Genomic DNA, 22,273 nt, shown 5'->3' on the forward strand with positions numbered 1-22,273 from the left:
CTAGGCATCCAGCTACCTAGGAAAAGCACATTATTTTTTTTTCATCTAAAAGAAACTCAAGGCTTAGTGGTCAAATGAACAGTTGTGAATCACAGGGCCCTAGCCTTGAAACTCCAGGTGGTTAATTGGTCAGTATTTCTCATTTAAACCTCTATAAGAAGTATTACCTTCTTCAAAGCTACTCTTGTTGATGAGTTGGTTGATAGCTTTCTTGTGAACAATGTCTTTCAGTAGCTAACCAGATTTGGAGATGGGGGAGGGGCATCATCTGAAGTCAGAAGCCTTTCAATGTCTGATTCCTCTGTGTTGGAATCCTTGGATTCCATAGAGCAAATTAAGACAATACCCCTTTAAAAGTATTTGTACATGTTTCTTGCTACTACTTCTTCTTTTTTTTCTTTTTCAGATTAGAGCTCATGGTTCTTATGTCAGAAAGGGGGTGTCAATCCACTGTATATCTTAGTTTGCATTGAAATAAACTATCAAAAGTACCGGACTTATTTTGGGATAGGAATCAGTACCTTGGATAGCACTTTAAAAGTTCAAATTTAAAGCCAGAGTGAATTCACTGATTAAGGCCACTTCTACACTGCCATATAATCCAGATTATTAAAACAGATAATCCACAGTGTCTGCTTTGAACTGGATTATATGAATCTATACAGACGTTATACAGATTATAGGCAGTGTGGAAGGGGCCTCAGAGCCACTAGCTCAGCACCCTTTTGCTTTGGCATGTATGAAACACACATGAAAACACATGAAACACACATTTTCATGACATCTGAATATAAGATATAATTGTGTGAAAATCTTAGCAGTACTTTGCTGAACCAATCTGAAAAAATCAATTGATACTACCCGAGGTTAAGTGGGTTGATACATTTTATTTTGAAACAAGAATGGAGAGGTGAAAGGTCAATTGTCACAGAAGAGGGAAATGTATCTAAGGGCATCTACTAGTGGAGGTTACAGCGCTCAAATGTCACAATGGCAGACTGCCAAACTGCAGTTAAACTGCTATTTTGTCACTTATGTTAAACAAGAAGCTGGCTATATGAGAGAGAGGTTTCTGCCTTATGCACAGATGGAAGGAATCCAAAAGTAGTAAATTCTGGATGGTGAGACTGAGGACATTCTGTTGCTGTTAGTTCTTTGCATTAAACTAGTTCATGGAGAGAGCAGAATTCTAACCAGGAAAAGAATGATTGGCTGAAGGTTTTTGGATCAATAATATTTATGACCAGTTGCCACACTGGCAAGCAGTCAAGAACAGATTGTCAAGAAGACAGAAGGCAGCAGAAGAAGTTAAAATAGGCAACAAAAGCCTGAAGAATTCATAAAGAAGAAGAAACTGAAAATTCAGAAAGACCACAAACAATGGCTGGAGTTAGCTGAGGCATTTGAAAAGAGACATTAAGGCACACTTGAAGACAGCTGTGACAAATGTGAAATAAAAGCAGGAAACCTGAGCTGATGGTGACTACTGGATTGAAGTCTTGGAAACACCTTTCATATTGAGGTTAAGTAATCATCACACAGGATGGCTGAAGAGGCCAGGAATGGAAACACTTTCTCAGTGAATCCCGCACCAGGCAGTACCATAAAATAAAGTCTAGATTTATTTAGATTTCTTAAAATAATAAAAATCTAATCATATCCAGTGCAGAGAAAACATTTGCAATTCTTCATTTTTATTCCAAAAATTGCATAATTCCCTTGCATGCTTTCTGTTAGCCCATTTCTGGCAGAAAAAATAAGGAAGAGTGGGTAATGTATTGTTGAAGGCTATCATGGCTGGAATCACTGGGTTGTTGTAAATTTTTCGGGGTGTATAGCCATGTTCCAAAGCATTCTCTCATAACATTTAACCTGCATCTATGGCAGGCATCCTCAGAGGTTGTGAGGTCTCTTGGAAACTGGGTACTCCATGATATTCTGCTTGGATAAAAAGAGTCAATGGATGCATCTGTACTTTGGAATTAATGTAGTTTGATATCACTTACCAAACTACTTTAATGCCATGGCTCAATGCTTTGGAATAATAGGAATTGTAGTTTGCTAAGACTTCAGCATTATTTGGCAGAGAAGGCTAAAACCACAGCTCCCATGGTTCTATGACATTGAGTCACGGCAGTTAAAATGGTCTCAAATGCATTAATTCTACAGTGTGGATGTACTCTTACATTTAGGAATATTTTGAATGTCCTTATTCCAACCTAGAGTAAAAACTAAGGTAGAAGGTATCTAATAACACATGGAACCAGAACTAAAATCTGGATGCAAGCTGAAGCAAGCTAAGCAGAGTTGTATACAGACTTGTATCCATAAAAGGGATGTCGGGTGCATTTACACTGCAGAAGTAATGCAGTTTGACAAAACTTTAACTGCCATTTCTCATAGGATCATGGGAGATATGATTTTACAAGGTATTTAAGCTTTTCTGGCTAAGAGTGATGGTGTCCCACCAAACTATAATTCCCATGATCTCTAAGCATTGAGTTACAGCAGTTTATGTGCCTCGTCATACAGGCAAAACTTTCCATTCTATGCTGCTTTCACCTTGCTTCAGCCCCGGACCCCACCAGTTATCATCCCATGACATAGATCTACTTCTGTTGGGGCTCTGTGGCACAAGTGAAGAGGCAATGTTGTAAGCTGTTACGATGGCAACACGGGAAACTACCTGTTTTGCATATGGATCAACGAAGGGAAGTCAGGCAGTGGACGCTTTCCTCTGTGGATTAGGTAAGGGGAAGGTTGGGCAATGTGAGGCATGGGTTAATGGGTTCCCCACACCAGGTCCAAAGTGGTGTCAAACAGCATTACTTTTACAGTGCAGATGCTCCCTTGGAGTGTCACTATAATTTACAAGGAGGATGTCAGTCTTTAGTTATTACTAAAATATTGTTCCAACTATAAGTGTTTGTGTAGGTTTTACTCTCGCTACTAGCTTTGTAGGTGCCACAAGAGTTAGCAGCCTGTGTTGACTAGAAACTCAGATGAGACAAGGTTCTAATTGTGTAGAGAATTCTAATAGCATTCAGCTTTTTAAAAAAGCAAAAACACTTTTTGGGATTTCCTGCTTAACATTTGAAGACCTCTAGAGGAACCTGAATGCATGCCTCTGACACCCTACATTTTTTTAGCTCTCACATGTGCCAGTAAATGCCTACATAAGACTCAAGGTAACTTAATTCTGAGGACATGTGCAGTTCATATGTCTTCACAGTTCTCTTGATGAACCTATTGATACATCTTAATCCAATGCAAATTGTACTAACTCAGCTAACCCAATTTCCTCTGATGGGTTTAGGTCCCCTAAAATCTGCATTAAATCAGGTTGATAGTAAAGTGAGTTTCACTGAACCGAATCAAAATTCTCAGAAATCATAACATAAATATAATTATATGAAGGTTTTGCCATTTCTGAAATGCTGTTAGTCCTTTTTTCTAAGGAAAAATTATAACAAACAACATTTTAAAAAAGATTGGCAGTTCTACATCCAAACAGGCATGAGTCATTTGTTGGAAAGTGAATGTTCTGTTTTGTTCACATCTGTATTCTTGATGATCTGATGAGTTAATTCAGTATCAGTGTTTACACATTCAATTGGTTTATCATCTGGTCAATTGTTTACTGGCAAAAAAAATGAATGTTTTTCTGTGCTATCTCCCCCTCCCTCCCTTTGTCCAGAAACTCTGTCACCATGAAATCAGAGTAGCACTCTTGGCCTCCTCTATGCTAAGCCAGAATCAAAAATGTTTTCCTTAAGCTGGCAGATCATCTATGCTACCTGTACTTAAACCATGGCTCTGCCTTTAAGCACAAGCTGTCATAACTGCCTAGCTGTTGCTCAGATTCGAATTGTGAACAAAATGAGGCAAGACAAATATGTATTTTATACAGTTGTGAGTCATTTTCCTTGCCTTTTGTATAATATTGGAGTTTTTTTTAATCCTCCCATTCCCTACATCATTGCATAGGCCAAGCTAAAACCCCATTATTATAAGAGCTTCCTAGTGAATTGCAATTATAGGTTTGCATTATGTGAGGATATGCTTTGCATTTCTAAAGACCATAGAGAAAGTGGTGCTAACATATATGAAGCATGATTCAGTAAAAAATAAAAAAAACACAATCTTCATATTTAATCATTTGAATCAAAACTGGTGAATAGTTCAGTGCGTGGAAACTTCCATTAAATCACTACACGTGGTTGCATCTGCTACATATTGCAAAAAATTATTTAAAAATGAGACAGCAACTATTTCACTAGAAGGCATTACAGATTAGAGATCACTTGAAGGGGAAGTGGAGATCAGACTAATTCAGGTTCTGTATTTCTTATAACTCTGTGGGAAGTATATTAGGCATCAGAGAATGGATCCTCAACATTACATTGATTCAACCAAGTTCATTTTTTGTCCTGCCTGTCCCTGAAAAGATCTTGAAAGTCTCCAAGATCTTTTCAGTATTGACATATAGCATTGAGGACAGGTTCGTCATTCCATGGTACATAGATATTGAACACATGGGGAGGGAAAATAAAGTGTGGTGGTACATAGCATCAGACTGCATGCATCTATCTGACTATGGCCTAAACCTGACTAGAGTAAATCCAATGAATTAATAGTTGTGTGGTAAGATTATGCATATGTAGATTTCATTTCTTAGATAGGTTTTCTCCAGTTAAGTCTTCTAGTAGGCATAGATAGCCCTGAGCACATAAAAAATCTTGCTGTACTGGTGTGTCTATTGTTGGGGACATCATTCCTGGTAGGTCAGTGACAGAATCTGATACCATTCTCTCCCTAAATCAATCTACAAACCAGATTCTCAAAGACACTAGTGAAGTAACAGTGGGTATCCCACCTAGAATAAGCTTTAACTTACTAACCATATAATGGTGCCATCTATAGCAGTGGGGCAATGAGTCTACTTTGGATTTGAACTTTAACTTTAAAGTAGCTGAATCTATTTTAGGCATAGGGCTTAACACTTTGCATAGCTTACATTTCAGACTAATTTTTGTCTCTATTGTTAAAGCCATACACTGTAAAAATCCAAAATGGTAGCCTCCCATGTTAATAATAAGTTAAATAATGACATGAGGGGATAGGCAAGTAGAGTAGTTACAGATCCAGCAGACACCATGAACAACATAGTCATGGTTCTTGAGAAATTTCTCAAGAATGCTTGAAAGAGTTCACTACCTTTGGAGGAAGCCTACTTCATAGTTGAATAATTCTTACAATAAATAAATTCTTCCTAATGTTTACACAGAAGTAAATTTCTTGTTATTTGAATATATTGTTTCCTGTTGTAGCCTCTGCAATAGGTTAAAAAAGACTAGTTCACATCCCTTCACAATAATGTTTGGTGGAAATCTAAAAATTGGGATACTTTAAGTTGGGGCAAGATTCTTGTCTGGATCTAAGACTGATGTATTTTTCATTGCTAAGTGAAAAATTACTGTTTTTAGACTTTGTTCTTTTCAGCTTTTCTTTTCCTTTTTTTCAGACAACTGTCATTTAAAATAGAGATTGTGTTGATGATTTAAAAAAAAAACCCAAAGATTTGGAAGGTAATTTATGAAGTAACTAGACAACCTATTAGAGTCTGGTCCTGAGTGCAAACCTGGACTGTGCTTTCACTACAGAACAAAATTACTAAACGGAGGGGATCATACTTTGGAGATATCATTGGACAAAATGACTCATTGGAAAGGAGAATACTATTCAGAAATGTGGAAGGCTATAGGATAAGAAGAATCATGTATATTGTTGCCTTGACTCAATAAAGGATTCTGTAGTCCTGAGTTTGTGAGATTAAAGTGTGACTATTAATTGGATGTCTCTCATTCCTAGGATAATGATAAGCTGAAACTGACTTTACAGCATATAACAATAACACATTCCTTTTTGATTTGTGGAATATTTCAGTATGGCCACATTTTGCTTATAGATAAGAAAATACCTTAGCTAAAAAGAACATTTGATAAGCACCTTGCTATGAGTAGAGTTTGCACTCCAGAACATGCAAAACTATAGCTTCCTGAGTAGAGGAATGTGTATACATTTTCTTGTATTATTGGCTGTTAATGGTTCATTTAGATGTCTGATTTCATAAACAATCCACTGATGTCATGTCCCTTAGTAACTGAAAAATTAATCTTGGTTCAGCACAATTTATACTTCTATAGATGAATTTGTTCTTATTGGTAAGCTATAGAGTATGTAAGAACTGTAACTTCAGGACCCCAATTTTCCTTCAGTTAGCCTGAAATGTATTTTCTGCAAAATATACTTTAAACAACCAATATATGATTTTTTAAAGAAATGTACATAAATAGAAAATAAAATCTTTGAAAATATGTGTGGGAAATGCTTTCTTCTGACCATGAAACAGGGTGAAGATCTGCAACCCCTACTTTGCATAGAATTCAGCACTGGATGGGTTTCAAGTCTAGGAATTGTTTCCCCTGAACTACCTTTCTATGGTTTCCAGTAACAATAAATAAACTTAATGATGAGCTTCCAGTGTAGTTGTTTCTTTTCAATATCCAGAAGTCCACTACTAGACAGTAATGTGCTCTCTCTCTCTCTCTCTCTCATATATATATATATATATATATATATATATATATGCATGTTTATTTGTTGTTTGGTTGGTTTGTCTGCTTGTACCTCAAAGGCTCTTAAATGGCTTAATAGATGGGGACCAAATATGGTCCCCATTAACTTCAAATAATTGAGAGCTGTAAATGAAAAACCCACACCATTTTGAGACCAGAGCAGAGGGAAAGAAAAAAAATCAAACTGAATTGGCTGTGACTAGGTGAAGAATTAGCTGTTGCTGGGTGAAGTGGTCACTTGTTATGTCACTGGGAAAGAAAGGGAGTAAAGCGACGGCTACTGCTAAGTGACATGTGTATAAGCAGAAGAGAGGAAATGAGGAAAGAAAGAGAGGAAAAGAAAGGAAGGGAGGATAGAAAAGGAAATGAAAGGGAAAATTTATGAGGAAGGGAAATGAAAGAAAGAGAAAGAAGTGGGGAAAGGAAAGAATGAAAGATGGAACAATGATAGGGAGGGAATAGAGAAAAAGAAGGGAAGTGGAAGGAAGAAAGAGGGAGAAAAAGAAGAGGGGGGAAAGAGTATGAGGGAAAGCAAGAGAAGAAGAGAAGAGAAAGGGAAAAGTTGCATGAGGGATAAAGAAGGAAAAGAGAGCCACAAAGAGAACCTGTCCATTGTTGCCAGAGTGTTGCTATGGAGTCATTGTGAGGTATGTCTTCTCAGACCTAAAAGGGGGAGAAATATGACTTGTTAGCAAGATTTTAGTCAGGAAGCTGCCTTTTGCAAGCCAGAGTCTACAAGAGACAGGGTTGGGAATTACCTCTTGAACCTCCAGTTAACATGGAAGAAGATAAACCTTATTTTAAAGTACAAACTGAATTTTTCCTTTGAACTCCTTCCCTCCTGTTGACAAGGAAATGACCTCATTGTTGCAATCAGTGCTTAACTATCTTGTTTACTCCTATTTAATGGAGATCTTGCCAAACTGTCTCAGACTGCTACACTTTTTGACTGCACAGTTTGCAGACGTTGGGCAATATCTGAAAGAGAGTGAATATCTATAATTGTTTGGCCCTTGTTCCATGTAATACAACTCAATTTAGTACTAGCTAGCTACTAGTAGCTCTCTCTCTCTCCCCCTCTCATTCATATATATATAGAGAGGGGGGGGGGGAGAGCGAGCTTTTTTTTCTTTAACAGCAGCTAACTGACCGGCATTTTGGCTGATCTTTTTGAAACCTGACACACTTGCCATCATAAATGTGGTCTCTAAGTGTGGCAGATTTCATCCTGATAGCCAAAAACAGACTAATTTTTCAAGCCTCTAAGGCTGAGACTTGCCCAAGGTGTTTAAATTTGGGGGGGGGGGGGATAATCAGTGAATGACCAGATCTTTCTGAAACTGCAAGAATGATCCCCTGATTATGTTCTGTTACTGTGGAGAAATACAAGTGGATACCTCTTTTGGCTTATATAAACTTTTTAAAATATATATAAAAGTTTTAAAATTCCTGAAAATCAGTGGATGACTAGATCTTTCTGACACTTTGCAGGAATGCTGCCCTGCACATGTTCTGTTGCTGTGGAGAAATTCAAGTGGCTACATCTTTTTGTTTTTGTTTTGTTTTGTTTTTTTAGAAAAAGTAAATACTTCTTTAAAAATCCTAAAAAAATCAGTAGATGACTAAAACATTTTGAAACTTGGCAGACTAACAGTCATAAATGTGGCCTACCAGTGTGGCACATTTCCTGATAGCTGTAAAAAAGACAGAGAAACAAGCCTCACAACAAAACTCTGGGATTCAAATTATGAATCAACCCCACCCCCCAAAGTAAACTTCCTGAAATAAAACAGAGGACATCCATTTTTGAAATGAAATCAAAACAGATTTCTACCATTTTGCACACCTCTAGTATCCAGTACTAGGCCTGTGCGGTTTCGTTCGTTAATTCGTTATTTCGTTATTAATTCGTTATTTTTACCACATCCGACGTGATTTCAAAACACATTTTCAAACCCGGAAGGGTTTAAAAATATCAAAACAGCAGCCCCATATATTTTACGAGCTTCAGCTCGTGTCGTTAATGGGATGGAGGCTGCTGAGTGCTGCTGGTGCCTGGGAGCCAATCCGGCGCTCCCAAGCACCCCAGCAGTGCACCGCCCCTGCCTGTTGGGTGCCCGGCCCGCGCGCGCTCACCCTTACAACCAGCCTCCGCGCGCCATCCAATCGGCTCCGGCTCCTGCGCCCTCCTCCTCCTCCTCCTCCTCCTGGCACTTCCTGCAACACAGCTGGGAGGAGGAGGAGGAGGAGGAGGAGGGCGCAGGAGCCGGAGCCGATTGGATGGCGCGCGGAGGCTGGCTCCTGCGCCCTCCTCCTCCTCCTTCTCCTCCTGGCACTTCCTGCAACACAGCTGGGAGGAGGAGGAGGAGGGCGCAGGAGCCAGAGCCGATTGGATGGCGCGCGGAGGCCGGTTGTAAGGGTGAGCGCGCACGCACCATCCAATCGGCTCCGGCTCCTGCGCCCTCCTCCTCCTCCTCCTCCTCCTCCTCCCAGCTGTGTTGCAGGAAGTGCCAGGAGGAGGAGGAGGAGGAGGAGGGCGCAGGAGCCGGAGCCGATTGGATGGCGCGCGGAGGCCGGCTCCTGCGCCCTCCTCCTCCTCCTCCTCCTGACACTTCCTGCAACACAGCTGGGAGGAGGAGGAGGAGGAGGAGGGTGCAGGAGCCGGAGCCGATTGGATGGCGCGCGGAGGCCGGCTGTGTGAGTTTTCAGGGCTGTAGTGTATGACCATGTTCCAGAAGCATTCTCTCCTGACATTTTGCCCACATCTATGGCAGGCATCCTCAGAGGTCTGTTGGAAACTAGGCAAATGGAGTTTTATCTATGGAATGTCCAGGGTGGGAGAAATGAAAGCCATTCAATGCTAATCAAGGTGACCATTACTGCAACATTCACACTTACAAAATGTTTTGTAAGTATTTACGAAATTTTGTAAATAGCAAAACATTTTTTTGGAAAGTTTTGTAAATATTTTAAATATCGAAACAAAAAAACACCCCAATTACAAATCGATTTTAGAAACAATTTTTTTCTTGATCAAACAGGCCTATCCAGTACATTGTTCATATGAAAACTTTTGTGCTTTCCTAACATAAATTATCTAGTTTTCCAGATGTTTTTGGAATTAAATCTCCATACTTTGGTTCATTGGTTCACTGGTAAGAATTGATGGGAAAATTTAACAGCACTCAGATGACTATAAATTACCACTTGTGACATTAGGACAGGCTTACTAATTGCTGCCAGATAGAATAACATCATCAGCCTCAAAACATTCCCTAGCAAATTAGATGTAAGATGTCCTGTATTAGCTGAAAACAACACACACATACACAAGTATTGCAAACTAGAGAATGTATGATAAATGAGCAATAAAGTGAAATAGAGTGTGAAGGATGGATTCCTAATGATAATACAGAACAATTTTCATTGACAGAAAATGCATTTATGTCCATTTTAAATGCCATGAATTTGGCCCCTTAATCTTTTCACTCTGGGGAGTAACCAGAGGTCGATCTCTTGTTGGAGCCATATTTCCTCAGCTTTAGTTCTGAATATCATGATTAGAGTGAAATCTGCTTTTAGCTGCTTCTGAACAGTTCCACATTGCTGGAGAAATTGCTCTCTGCTGACTCACCAGTGTCCACCTTAGCACTTTTTGCTTCTAGGGCAAGCTGCTAATCTTAATCATAAATTGAGTACACGAGGAAGAATAATTAAACAGCAAACTATAATTATGTGCAAGATCCAAAGGGAGCCAAGCCATCATTAAACCTAGGATGGTGGTTTTGAATTACTGAATATAGGATTAACAATAAACAGTTCTGTTGTACTAATACATGTTCCATTGCAACCCCCCCCCCCTTTTTTTTTCTTTAAAGTGACCGGCATTTTACAGCCTCATGACAGATTCTATTTTCTGTTGCCTCTGCTATTTTGCAAACAAACAAACAAACAAACAAAAAAACAACATCAAAGACCAATACAATATTTTCAATGAAGAAAAAAATTAACCAACATAACTTTACCTGTGTGGGCCTGCTTTCAGCTGATGAGATAGTCGATTTAATTATGGTTGTTGTTTGTTATTGTTGTGTGCCTTTAAGTATTCCAGACTTAGGGGATCCTCCGACCAGGCCAAGGTCACCAAGAGTGGGCCTCTCCCTGATCAGCCTCATGGCAGTCTGCAAAGCCTCCAAGTTGCATTCATTGGACAGTGACCTGAACCAGTGCTGTGAGTCTCCCAAAAAGCAAGAACAGAGCTGCTGCACAGGGAGAAAGAGATGCTGCTCCTGGGACAGCAACAACAGGCACTTGAAAATGCTTTGAGAAAGCAGAGGCCCATAGAAAAAACAGCCACTGCTCAGAAAAGCAACAGGCAGGTGAAAGTATTTTGGAAAGGGAGAAGCCCATGGAGTTCCATAGTTTCATGGAACAAGAGGTACCCAAGCATAGTTTAGGAAAGGTGGAGCCCATGAAGAACAAGAGCCATTGCTCACAGGGAGAACAACAGGTGCATTCCGACACTTTGGGAGAGAAGATATCCATGAAGGATGGAGTCAAGCAAAAGGAGCGTGGGGAGCTGCCTCCCAAAAAGACAAAAACTAGTGCTGTAGGGTCTGTTGAAACTGGAGGACAGGATCAACCCCTAGAGCTGTCTGGAGACTTTTATGGCTAGCTGGTGAAACAGAGTGCAGAGTTGTGCTCAGTCCACGAAACCCTTCTACATCACCCTACTGAGGAAGACTAGCTGTACAGAAATACAAGAGAAAGTGAAGCATCTAAAGAAGAAGCATGCCGATCTGGCAGGCATTGTCAAGAGGGGGGTGGAAAGAGGCAAAAGTCTCCAAGAATACTACCTCAAACTTAAATATCACATGCAAGTATTAGAAGAGAAGCTTTCTGATAAAAGCAAACAGTGTGAAACCCTTGAACATGAAATGAAGGAAAAACAAAAGAGTTGTGATGATTTGGAAGCACAGCTCAAAGAAGTACTAAAGGAAAACATCAGGATTTCTGAAGAAAAGTCCCATCTCCATAAGAAGAATAAATTGGCAGAGAAAATTGAAAATGAAAACACTGAGGTCAATATGAAACTAATGCAGGCAAGTGATGTTTGTAAGTCTGCTGTTCAGCTGAGTAAGGGACTTGAAAGCAAAGTTCAGAAGTTAGTACAAACAATTAGCAGTTTGAAAAAGATTGTGGAAAGATGGCAACAATATCTGAACATGAGCAAACCCTGTTAGCACTGCAGAAGAAAGAAGAAATACAACAGATCTATCCAATCCAGACAAAAACAAAAAGAGGAAATGGAGGAACACCAGAACAGCTTGAAGCTCAAATGAAAGAATTAGAAATTCAATATAATAATCAAATTGAATGCTTTCACCTTCTGGCCCAGGGACTCCCCCAACTTTGTCTTTCTGGCACACTACAGTTACAATCCTTGTGATGACCCTAATAAAAATCCTGAGAGAGAGCTTCCACTTACAACCAGAGAATTTGTTTATATCAGTGTGGAAATGGATGGAGATGATTTCTATGAAGGGAAGTGGATGGATGGTTGGAGATGGATGATACCTTCCAATCTGATAGACGTTTTAGGTAATGGTCAAATACGTTTTCTTCCTTTAGAGGCTAGTGACATTTCGTATCATTGCTACCATGAAATAGGTTGCCCATACCAAAATGCTAGCAGTGAGGAAGGGAACAACAACCCTGATGAAGATGTGTGTGTTGATCTCTTGTCTAAAGGATTCAGAGCCGAAATGTGTGATGACCAGACAATAGTGCCTTATCACCAGAACCTTACTCATACCAGATAGATTGCTGGTAATTGTCAGCTGGGATCCACCACAAGTACCAGATAACTGGGGAGAAGTGCATAACTATAATATTTATGCCAATACAGATTTATGTTGTAATACCAAGCACAGCAGCCAGGTGAAAGCCATGATTGGGAATCTGGATCTGAAGTTTTATTCCTATAGGATTTCAATGCAGAGTATGACCGACAAAGAACATTCTGATAAGTTGCAATGTGCTTTCCACATAGGAAGTACTTTACATATTGCACCAACCCTCTTGTAACTTTGGAGTGTCACTGCAACATCAGCAGAAACCAGTTGGCTGCCAAGCAGCAGTAACTATATTCATTCCACATATCTCAGTGAGAAAGAATATGATGCAACAGAAACTGAGATTTCTTGGTATTCTTTCCGAAACCTTAAACTCAATAGCCAGTACAATATAAAAACCCAGGTTCCTTTTGAAGAGTCATTTCCCCAAGGCCATTTGGAACAGAAATCAAGAGAAATTACAATTTACTATCTATTAGGAGGACTGCCTAACCCTCCCTTTGATGTCCAGATTCATCCCAATTCTTCTGCAGAGTTTCTGATTATAAGCTGGTTACATTTGATGCAGCAGGATCATCCAATAGGGTCAAGGTCTCTGGCTATGCTATTTATATAAATGGATGGAAAATAACAGAAGTTATGTCACCAACAGCTAGAACTGTATCATTAGAAACATCTCAGCTACATATGTTTCATGTAAGGTTTTTGTAAAAACTTTTTTCCCCATATGGAGAATCTGTGAATCATGTGCCAGTTTTAATCCCAAACACTCTATTGAACACCCCTCATTCTTTATTGCCAATCCCTGTTGTCTGAAGCATATTGCTATGGCAAAAGTGCATCTCCTTCTCTTAACTCCCACCAGTCTACATCCAATGCAGATAGGAATTGCACCATTCACTTTACTTCTAATTGCAAATAGTCAGACATTTCCACACCTGTGGACATTTCTCAGAAGCAGGAGCCCTCTTCAACATTGGCAACTTTTGAAAATGCTGGTCCGAAGTCCAGTGTTTATTCCCCAAAAGTTATTTCCAGACACACGGGACAAAATAATATCTGTCTTTTATCATATAGTTTTTATTTCAAAGATATGGAGGGCGTGGGTGGGAGGTGATTTATATTGATTTTTTTTCTGATTTCATTTTTTCCCAATAAAGTCCAGTCTGTTGCTATCTTTGGTTTGCCTTGATGAGTCTTTAGATAAAGTTATCTTATCCATATTCATTATGCCCAATATTTTCAGTATCCATTCTTCCCTAGTTTAGATTACCACTTCATTTGGAACTTCATTTTCAGTATTTCCTGTATGGTTTCATAGATGCTTTTCCAATAGCCTTTTGCTATCTGAACCCCAACACTGACAGATCTGGACTGCACTTGCAACACAGACCCAATGTGGCCAACTTTGAATACTGGCAGGGTTGGGGGTGTGTGTGATTGACCCACGATTTTGGGAATTGTAGTTCACCCATGCCCTTATGCATTTTCTAATGGGAGCATTCATAAAAAACAAAAGCAAAGACTGATTTGTTTTTCTGAGACATAGCATAACATATGACCAAACTGATATTACCAAACATCCCAAAACAATATATGCCCTTTTTAAATAAGCCGGGCATTCCTGGGTACCCAAGCTAGTACATAATAAAAGTGGTCACCTAAAGAAAGAGTTTCCAATGCATTCCAAGGCAGCATATTCTAATATATTCTTGTTATTTTATGGATTCATCCCTTAATACCCCAAAGTAGTGTATCTTCAAGTCTAAAGTTGTAAAAAGTGGGTAAAAGGCTACATCTCCCTAACCTCATTGCATGCAATGTCCACCCTAAGATTTCAAAGAGAGGAGGGTTGTTTTTCAACAAAGAACATGAAGGAGGGACGGTGAGTGGGTGGAGCCAAATCTCTACAGTGTGATGGCAAATCAACTGAAGACTGCAGACATGGATAGATTTAACAGTGTGATGGAGGTAGGGAAATCATCAACTTCATTTCTAAATGGAGTATGACTGAGTGCTGCTATAAACATACTCTACCAAACACTTCCCTGCTTCAATGTGATGAAGTCCTTAGTTAGGCAACCCCAATTTAGATACACCGAAGGATCGAAAAGCGATTATAAAAAACACAGAGCCCTTCCTGCAAAAAGAGCAGTCTGAGAAGAATAAGGAACGTGATCCAATTGTGAGATAAAAAGAGAAGTGTGTATAGAGTAACAAGATCAAAGTTATCCTGAGATTTCAGGGTCATAACTAGAGTCCTACATGTTGCGGTTTATACGAAAGCAAACCCAGAATGCGTGCAGTCCTTTCCAGACTTTCCAGCCCTTTGTGCATTCACAACGAGTAAATATGAGCCAAGTAAATGGGAAAAACAAAACTTACTCTTAAGTAACAGAATCAAATAAGCAGCTTTAAAAACACAAAATATCCAGCTTTGAAATAGCTCAGTCCATCTGCAGAAATAACACTCACACAAAGTCCTTAGCATTAAATTCATGCATTTTCTTTTTTCTTCAAATGGTGCAAGGATACCAGCATAATAGACTCTCAGCCTGGAACTTACTCTGTGTAAGTTCTGAAGCAAGTGTTTCAGTAAGTCCCAAAATTCATTACAAAACACTCCCCAAGTTATACCCCATTCAAGGAGTGGTTCAAGCTTGTTAACCTTGATTGCTTCAATTGCCCAGGTGTTTTTCCCTTAACACACACACACAGGAGATGATACTTACAGAAACTTAGTCATATACATGCATATACCGTAATACTACAGACAGCTCCATTTGGTGTCACAAGGAGCATCCTTGGTGATGTCTCTGCAAGATACATCAAGCAGTAACTACAGTATATAGACCATGTTATTTCAAGTCAACAACAACAACAGCCTCTGTTGGCGTTTACTAACAAAATCACAGCGCAGCCATGTGTAACAAAAGCAAACCATTGATAAAAAAGAGAAACATGATTAAAAATTAGTAATCTCAAGAATAAAACTTGCAACAATCTCAGAAAAGAATACATCAGAGTTGTTCAGGAGATATAGAATTTTATAACACTCTTGCTATTGAAAGCACCGCAAAAATGGATTTTCTGTATTTCATATTTGGGGCATACAAACAAAGAATGGTCAAGTGTTTTGACAGAATCCTAGTCATAAGAACAAACCCTTTAAAAATGTTCCATATTTTTTTGTATCTCCCATGCAAAAGAGTTTATTTTTTAATATACCTTTACGTGTGCACACATTTTTAAAAATAGGATTTTCACTTTCATAGAATCATAGAATATTTGAGTTGGAAGAGACCACATGGGCCATCTAGTCCAACTCCTTACCATGCAGGAATAGCACAAAGTATCCCTCGCAGATAGCCATTCAACCTCTGTTTCAAAGTTTCCAAGAAAAGAACTTCCTCCACACTCCAAGACAGAGAGTTCCACTGTTGACCAGCTCATACGGTCAGGATGTTCTTCCTCATGTTCATGTGGAATCGCCTTTTCTGTAATTTGAACCTATTGCATTGAGTCCTAGGGCCCTTCCACAGCCCTATATCCCAAAATATCAAGGCAAGAAATCCCACATTATCAGAGTGTGGTCTCAGATAACACAGTTCAAAGGAAATATTGTGGAATTTTCTGCCTTGATATTCTGGAATATAGGGCTGTGTGGAAGGGCCCCTAGTTTCAGGAGCAGCAGAAAACTAGTCTGCCCCCTCTCCTTGTGGCATCCTTTCACATGTTTATACATGCCTATCATGTCTCCTCTCAATCTTCATTTCTGTAGGCTAAATATATTCTGTTCTTTAAGATTCTCTGCACAGGGCATGGTCTCCAGACCTTTGATCATTTTAGTCACCCTCCTCTACACACTTTCCACCTTGTCAATAGCTCTTTTGAACTGTGGTGCCCAGAAGTATTCTAGGTGAGATTTGATCAAAGCAAAATGGAGGGGTACCATGACTTCCCTTGATCTAGAGATTATACTCCTTTTGATTCAGCCCAAAATCTCATTGGCCTTGTTATCTGCCACATCACATTGTTGGCTCATGTTCAACTTGTTGTCCACAAATACTCCACAATCTTTCTCACATAGACTGTTGTCAAACCAGGCATCACCCATTCTGTATCTTTGAATTTCATTTTTTCTAAGTGTAGTAACTTACATTTGTTCTTGTTGAAATTCATTTTGTTAGTTTGGCCCAGCTTTCTAATATGTTAAGGTCATTTTGAATTGTTTGGGTCTTCTTTTTTCCCTTCTTGAAGACAGGGACAACATTTGCCCTCCTCCAGTCTGGTGGGACTTCTCCTGTTCTCCAAGAATTTTCAAAGATATTGCCAGTGGTTCTGAAACGACTTCTGTTAGTTTCTTCAATACTCTTGGATATACTTCATCTGGCCCTGGAGTCTTGAATTTGTTTATAGCAGCCAGGTATTCCTGGACTACTTCTTTACCTATTCACTCTTTGGCTTCATGCTGGTCAAGTTGAACACCAATCTCCTTTTGGGAGAAGACTGAGGCAAAAAAGGTATTGAAGCAAGTCTGCATTTTCCCCACCCCTATTAAAATTTCACCACCTTCTCCTACCGTTTTCTTTTTTTCATTTTCTACTGACATAACCAAGGAACCCCATTTTATTGGTTGTAATCTCTCTGGAAAGCCTGAGTTCATTTTGTGCCTTAGCCTTTCTTACCTTTTCACTACATATGTTGGTTATTTGTTTGAATTCCTCTTTGGTTATTTCCCCCTTTTCCATTTCTTGTGTATGTCTCTTCGACACTCTGCTCCTTTTACTCTGAAGATGGGAGAAGGTGACAAAGCCTTGAGACCCAGAGCCATGCTCTGAATCTGGTGACACGATGTGCACATGATTCCACAAGTGAGATATCACATTGATATATGTGGATAACTGGATATATTTGAATATATTCAAAAATGATTGAAGAATATATCCAAGTTTTGAGAAATCCTGAGAAAAATCCTAGAGCCAGGAAACAAGAATGTAAACTTTACAAATGTAACAATTAGAGATGTGATAGTCTTTACACAAATTAGAGTAGGCCAGTAAATAGTGATATTTCTCTGGCCTAGAGCATTCAAGCCTTTATTCCCGTCTCATCACTTATTATTCTTTTAAACACCTCTGGATCACATACATTTTACAATGCACAGAGGTGATCAGATAAGAGAAAGCTGTTTTCCTCTTTGCAGTATCAGATGAATGAGCCTGGGATATATTGTGATATATTTTTGCCTGCAATGTGTCCCCTTCCTAATCTCATCTACTGGGGGTTGATGCGTATGTAACATAGTGTAATATTATGTAGCACTGTGCAACATGCATTTACTGTAATAGAATCCTGGGAACTGTCAGATATTAAAACAGTGTGGTTTCAATTGACCTTCGTGAGAATAAGCTGGAGGGCTGCAGTAACACATATACAAGAGAACTTTTTTTTCCTTTTAGTCTCTCTAGATTCAACTCACTGACACAGCTTTATAAACCATTTAAAGTATTTGCCAGGGGATTTGAAATGTTGGTTTTGAATCGACTGGAAATTTAGCACAGGCAGGGGCAACTTGGGACCCATTGAGCAGTCATGTAATAGGCTCTGTGAAGTGATTGGTTTTGCAGTCCCAAGCAAAAGTAAAAACAGTGGATTTTGTTTACTTCTTCTGAGCATCTGGACCTGATTCTGCTCAGTGTGGTGGAAGGCAAGCTGTGCCAGGTTAGCTTCAATGATTCAAGCCCTTAGGACATGGATGAAAAGGAATTCCATCTCATCACTTAAAAGAAAACTTACAAAGTGAGTTAAGGTACCATATAATACACTGTGACTCCTGTAACCACGGAACTGGTATTCACAGTTTCATTTAACCAGATATAACAAAAATATGTATTCTCTTAAACAATTTCTAGATATCACAGCATGCCTATCGTATTCTTGGTATTCATCTCAATAGAATTCACTGTAAATCATTGTTTGACATATCCACAATGTTTGGGAACACGTTCCCTATGGACATGGAGAATGTACTGTATTAAGGGATGTGAGATCCCAGATAAAATCCATGAATTTTCATGAGTTCTGCAATCAAACCTTTGCTTCCCAAATCTATCACTCTGCCTTATTATATTAATGAGAAAATACCTTCATTTTACTATTAAGAGAGAATTTCTATTTAGAGAAACAGAACCTCAAATATTCTGGAAAGGCTAGATTGGCATTATCCATGGGGTTCCATAGACAGATGAAGATGTCTTGCTTTTTTTGTTTTGTTTTTGCAGATCTCTGAGATCTGATTGCACAGATTATGGTGACCATTAACAGAGTATTATGTTGCTGTTGTTTTGGTTTTTTAAAAACTTTTTAGTGCTCTTAATTACAGTGATTATTAAATATCAGGAAGTTAAGCTTTTTAAGCTTTTTGAGAGCCCAAATTGCAGTGGCTTTGATTCTAATATCTGTTCAGGCCTGGATAGATACTTAGATTAAGCTTTTATTTACAATATTTCATATAATAATAATAATAATAATAATAATAATAATAATACAATAACAACAACAACAATAACTTTATTCTTATACCCTACCACCATCTCCCAAAAGGGCAGCTTACATGGGGACTAAGCCAAGAATACAACAGAATTTAAGAGCTAAGACACAATTAGAAACATAACATATAATAGGACATAAACAATCTAATTAAAACAATTAAAAACAAGCAAAGTATAAAACATCATAAAAATGTATCAAATCAACCAGGTCTTGTGTAAAGCATAAATGATAGGTCAGGGTTGGTGGCAAAGTCCTGAATAAACCTTATCAGTAAATTAGGGCTGGGCATTAATGATCAAGGACCAGGGGCGGCTCAACCCATTACACAAAGTAAGCATTTGCAGTATAGTTTATTTTGCCCAGGGGCACTCTTGGGGGAAAATAGACCTTGAGTTGTAGTTACTGGGATGTATAGTTCACCTACAATCAAAGAGCATTCTGAACTCCACCAATGATGGAATTGAACCAAATATGGCACACAGAACTCCCACGATGAACAGAAAATATATATATCAGTAATTGGTTGGGGGGGGGGGGATACTGTTTGCTTACCATTGAAAATTACCTAAGGCTGCCTCTGTCAAGGACTAACTATTATTCAAATGTACACGTGAACATCCAAGTTTTCAAGTCCCTGTGAAAGGTGGACAGAGTGAGGGCTAATCTAATCTTCCTGGGGAGGGAGTTCCAGAGCTGGGAGGCCACCACTGAGAAAGTCCTCTCTCTCATACCCAGTAACCGTGCTTGGTTACATCCAATCTAGATGTAACCAAGTCATGGATCACCTTGGCCAAGCCAGGCTTCTTGAGGTATGGTCGTAGCTGGCACAAAAGTTTTAATTGTGCAAAGACACTCCCAACCATCGCTGATATCTGAGCATCAAGCGTCAGTGCTGAGCCCAGGAGGACTCCCAGACTGTGGACCTGTCTCCTCAGGGGGAGTGTAACCCCACTGAGCAAAAGTTGCCACCCTATAACCCAATCAACCTTGTGACTGACCAGGAGGACCTCTGTCTTGTCTGGATTAAGTTTCAGCTTGTTAGCCCTATCCAGTCCATCACTGTGGCCAGACACTGGTTCAGGATCTGGGAAAGCTGTCCCAGAAGGATACCATAGTCAATGGTATCAAGAGCCACTAAGATGTCTAAGAGAACCAATAATTCATTTCATCCAAGAATCTTAGAGAGGGTTTTGGAGGGTTTAAAGTTTTTTTCCACCTTGGGCAAGTCACGCCCTCTAAGCCTCAATAGAAAGTAATAGCAAATCCTCTCTGAATAAACCTTGCATATAAAAACCTCATGATAGTTATCATAAGTTGAAAGTTAGTTAAATGCACTTGACAAAAAATTGCTTTTGAGTCCTAGTGCTGGGGAAAAAACCGTAAGAAAGTCAATGATGTTTTTTTCCAAAAACAAAATATTGTCCCAGTCAAAGTCAATCAGTACATCTAATCCAATCATGGTAAAGATTGTAGTTCATCTATTGGCCTTGTTGGTAGGTGCAAAAGATGAAAAATTCTGAAGGGGGAAAACCCTTACTTATGTTTAAATATAGGGAATCATGAACAAACAGTTTTTCACCAAAAGTCTGACCTCAGAGGGCTCCAAACTAAGACCCCAGGCCTGATGCATCCCTCCAATGTATTTACCCACTCCACCCTAAATTTTAGACTTAAGATCACCCTAAGTCTGAAACAACTTGAAGTCACAAAACAACAATAATCCTAATTATCTTGATTATCTCATCAACCAAAGCAGCCGCACATTTCCCATTGAAACACTGGTAGGTTTATGTTGTTAAATTTGTTCTTCATTTTAAATATTGTATTGTTCTTTCATAATCTTTTTGCACTACATATAAGATATGTGAAGTGTGCATAGGGATTTGTTCCATTTTTTTCAAACTATAGCCCAGCCCCCAAACAGTCTGGGGGGACCTTGAAATTGCCCTCTGCTTAAAACATTTGAAAACCCCTGCCCTGGATAGATAGATTAAGCTTGTATTTTCAATATTTCACATACTTAGAGAGGGTTTTTGGGGAGGGGGGATTAAAGGTTTTTTCCCATCTTGTGTATGAAGAAATTTGTGGGGTTTTGTCAAATGTTATCAAAACACAAAGTGAAATTAAATTCTCATCTACTCTTGCCTTGCTGTTACTGCCTATTCATGTCCTTTCTATGAATACACAAGCATATAATCACAGAAACATAGGACCTTATCATACCAAACCACTTTTCTGCTACTGTTGTGTTAGTGCAGATAACGGTACATACGGCATCAAGTACCTTCAGAATCACAAGTCTCTTCAGTAGTGCAACTGTGCCAATTTGTCAGTTTGTTTTCCTGTAATCAAACTTTCACATACTCTTGCAATTCTGATTTCCTGCACTACTGCGATTCCTTTATTTTTAATTTTTAAAGCAATTGCATAATTTAAGCTTTTAGTACAAAAATGGGCATATGTAGTATATAACATAAAAGAAAACATCTAATTTGATAATGGGGAGGGGGCATGAAGGGAGAGGAGAGGAAACCAGTTCCCTGACATCATGTTCTGGCCACTATACCAACACAGAAGTAGAACAGACTTCTCATATTAAAGTACAATGATACTTTGACGTACGAGTTTAATTTGTTTTGTGACTAAGTTTGTAACGCATGCCAAAGTCCCTCCCTCCCTCCCTCCTTGAGTGGCTTCTTCTTAACCTCCCTACTGTCATCCACCCTTCAGGGGCAGAGATGGAGAGAAAAGAGGCCTCTTGCCACCCATACCAAGACCTCTCCCTCCCTCCCTCCCTCCCTCCCTCCCTCCCTCCCTCCCTCCCTCCCTCCCTCCAAATTTGACCTGCCTTTGGGGCTATCTCTTGCATTTCTCTCCACTGCAGAGGCTCTCCTCAAGCTTTCTCACCAGCCTTACATAGCCTGTTCCAGGCCTAAGTGATGGCAGAATCCCTTGGTAGGAGGGTGGAGAGGATAACGCTCTGGCCATTCTCTCTCTGTTTCAGTCTCCCAGTATAGTCACTGTCTTGGAGGGGTCTCATGACTTGGATCTGGCTCACATGTTGATTCAAAAGGCTCACAGCTTGGGATGCTCATAAATCAAGATTCCACTGAAATTTAGTGTGATTAGGAGAACCATGGGGAGGAGGGAGCAAACCTGAAGCTATCCACATGGCATCTATTGATAGAGAATATCACCACAAGTTATTACCAAACTTCAATGCTA

General features: G+C 39.3%; 1 pseudogene; it reads left to right on the forward strand.

Annotated features, from left to right (window-relative positions):
* Positions 1-22,273, forward strand: part of LOC137097125 (uncharacterized) — a 167,713-nt pseudogene that overhangs the window by 42,417 nt on the left and 103,023 nt on the right.

The sequence above is a fragment of the Anolis sagrei genome, chromosome 5 (genome assembly GCF_037176765.1).
Source record: "Anolis sagrei isolate rAnoSag1 chromosome 5, rAnoSag1.mat, whole genome shotgun sequence".
Classification (NCBI taxonomy): Eukaryota; Metazoa; Chordata; class Lepidosauria; order Squamata; family Dactyloidae; genus Anolis; species Anolis sagrei.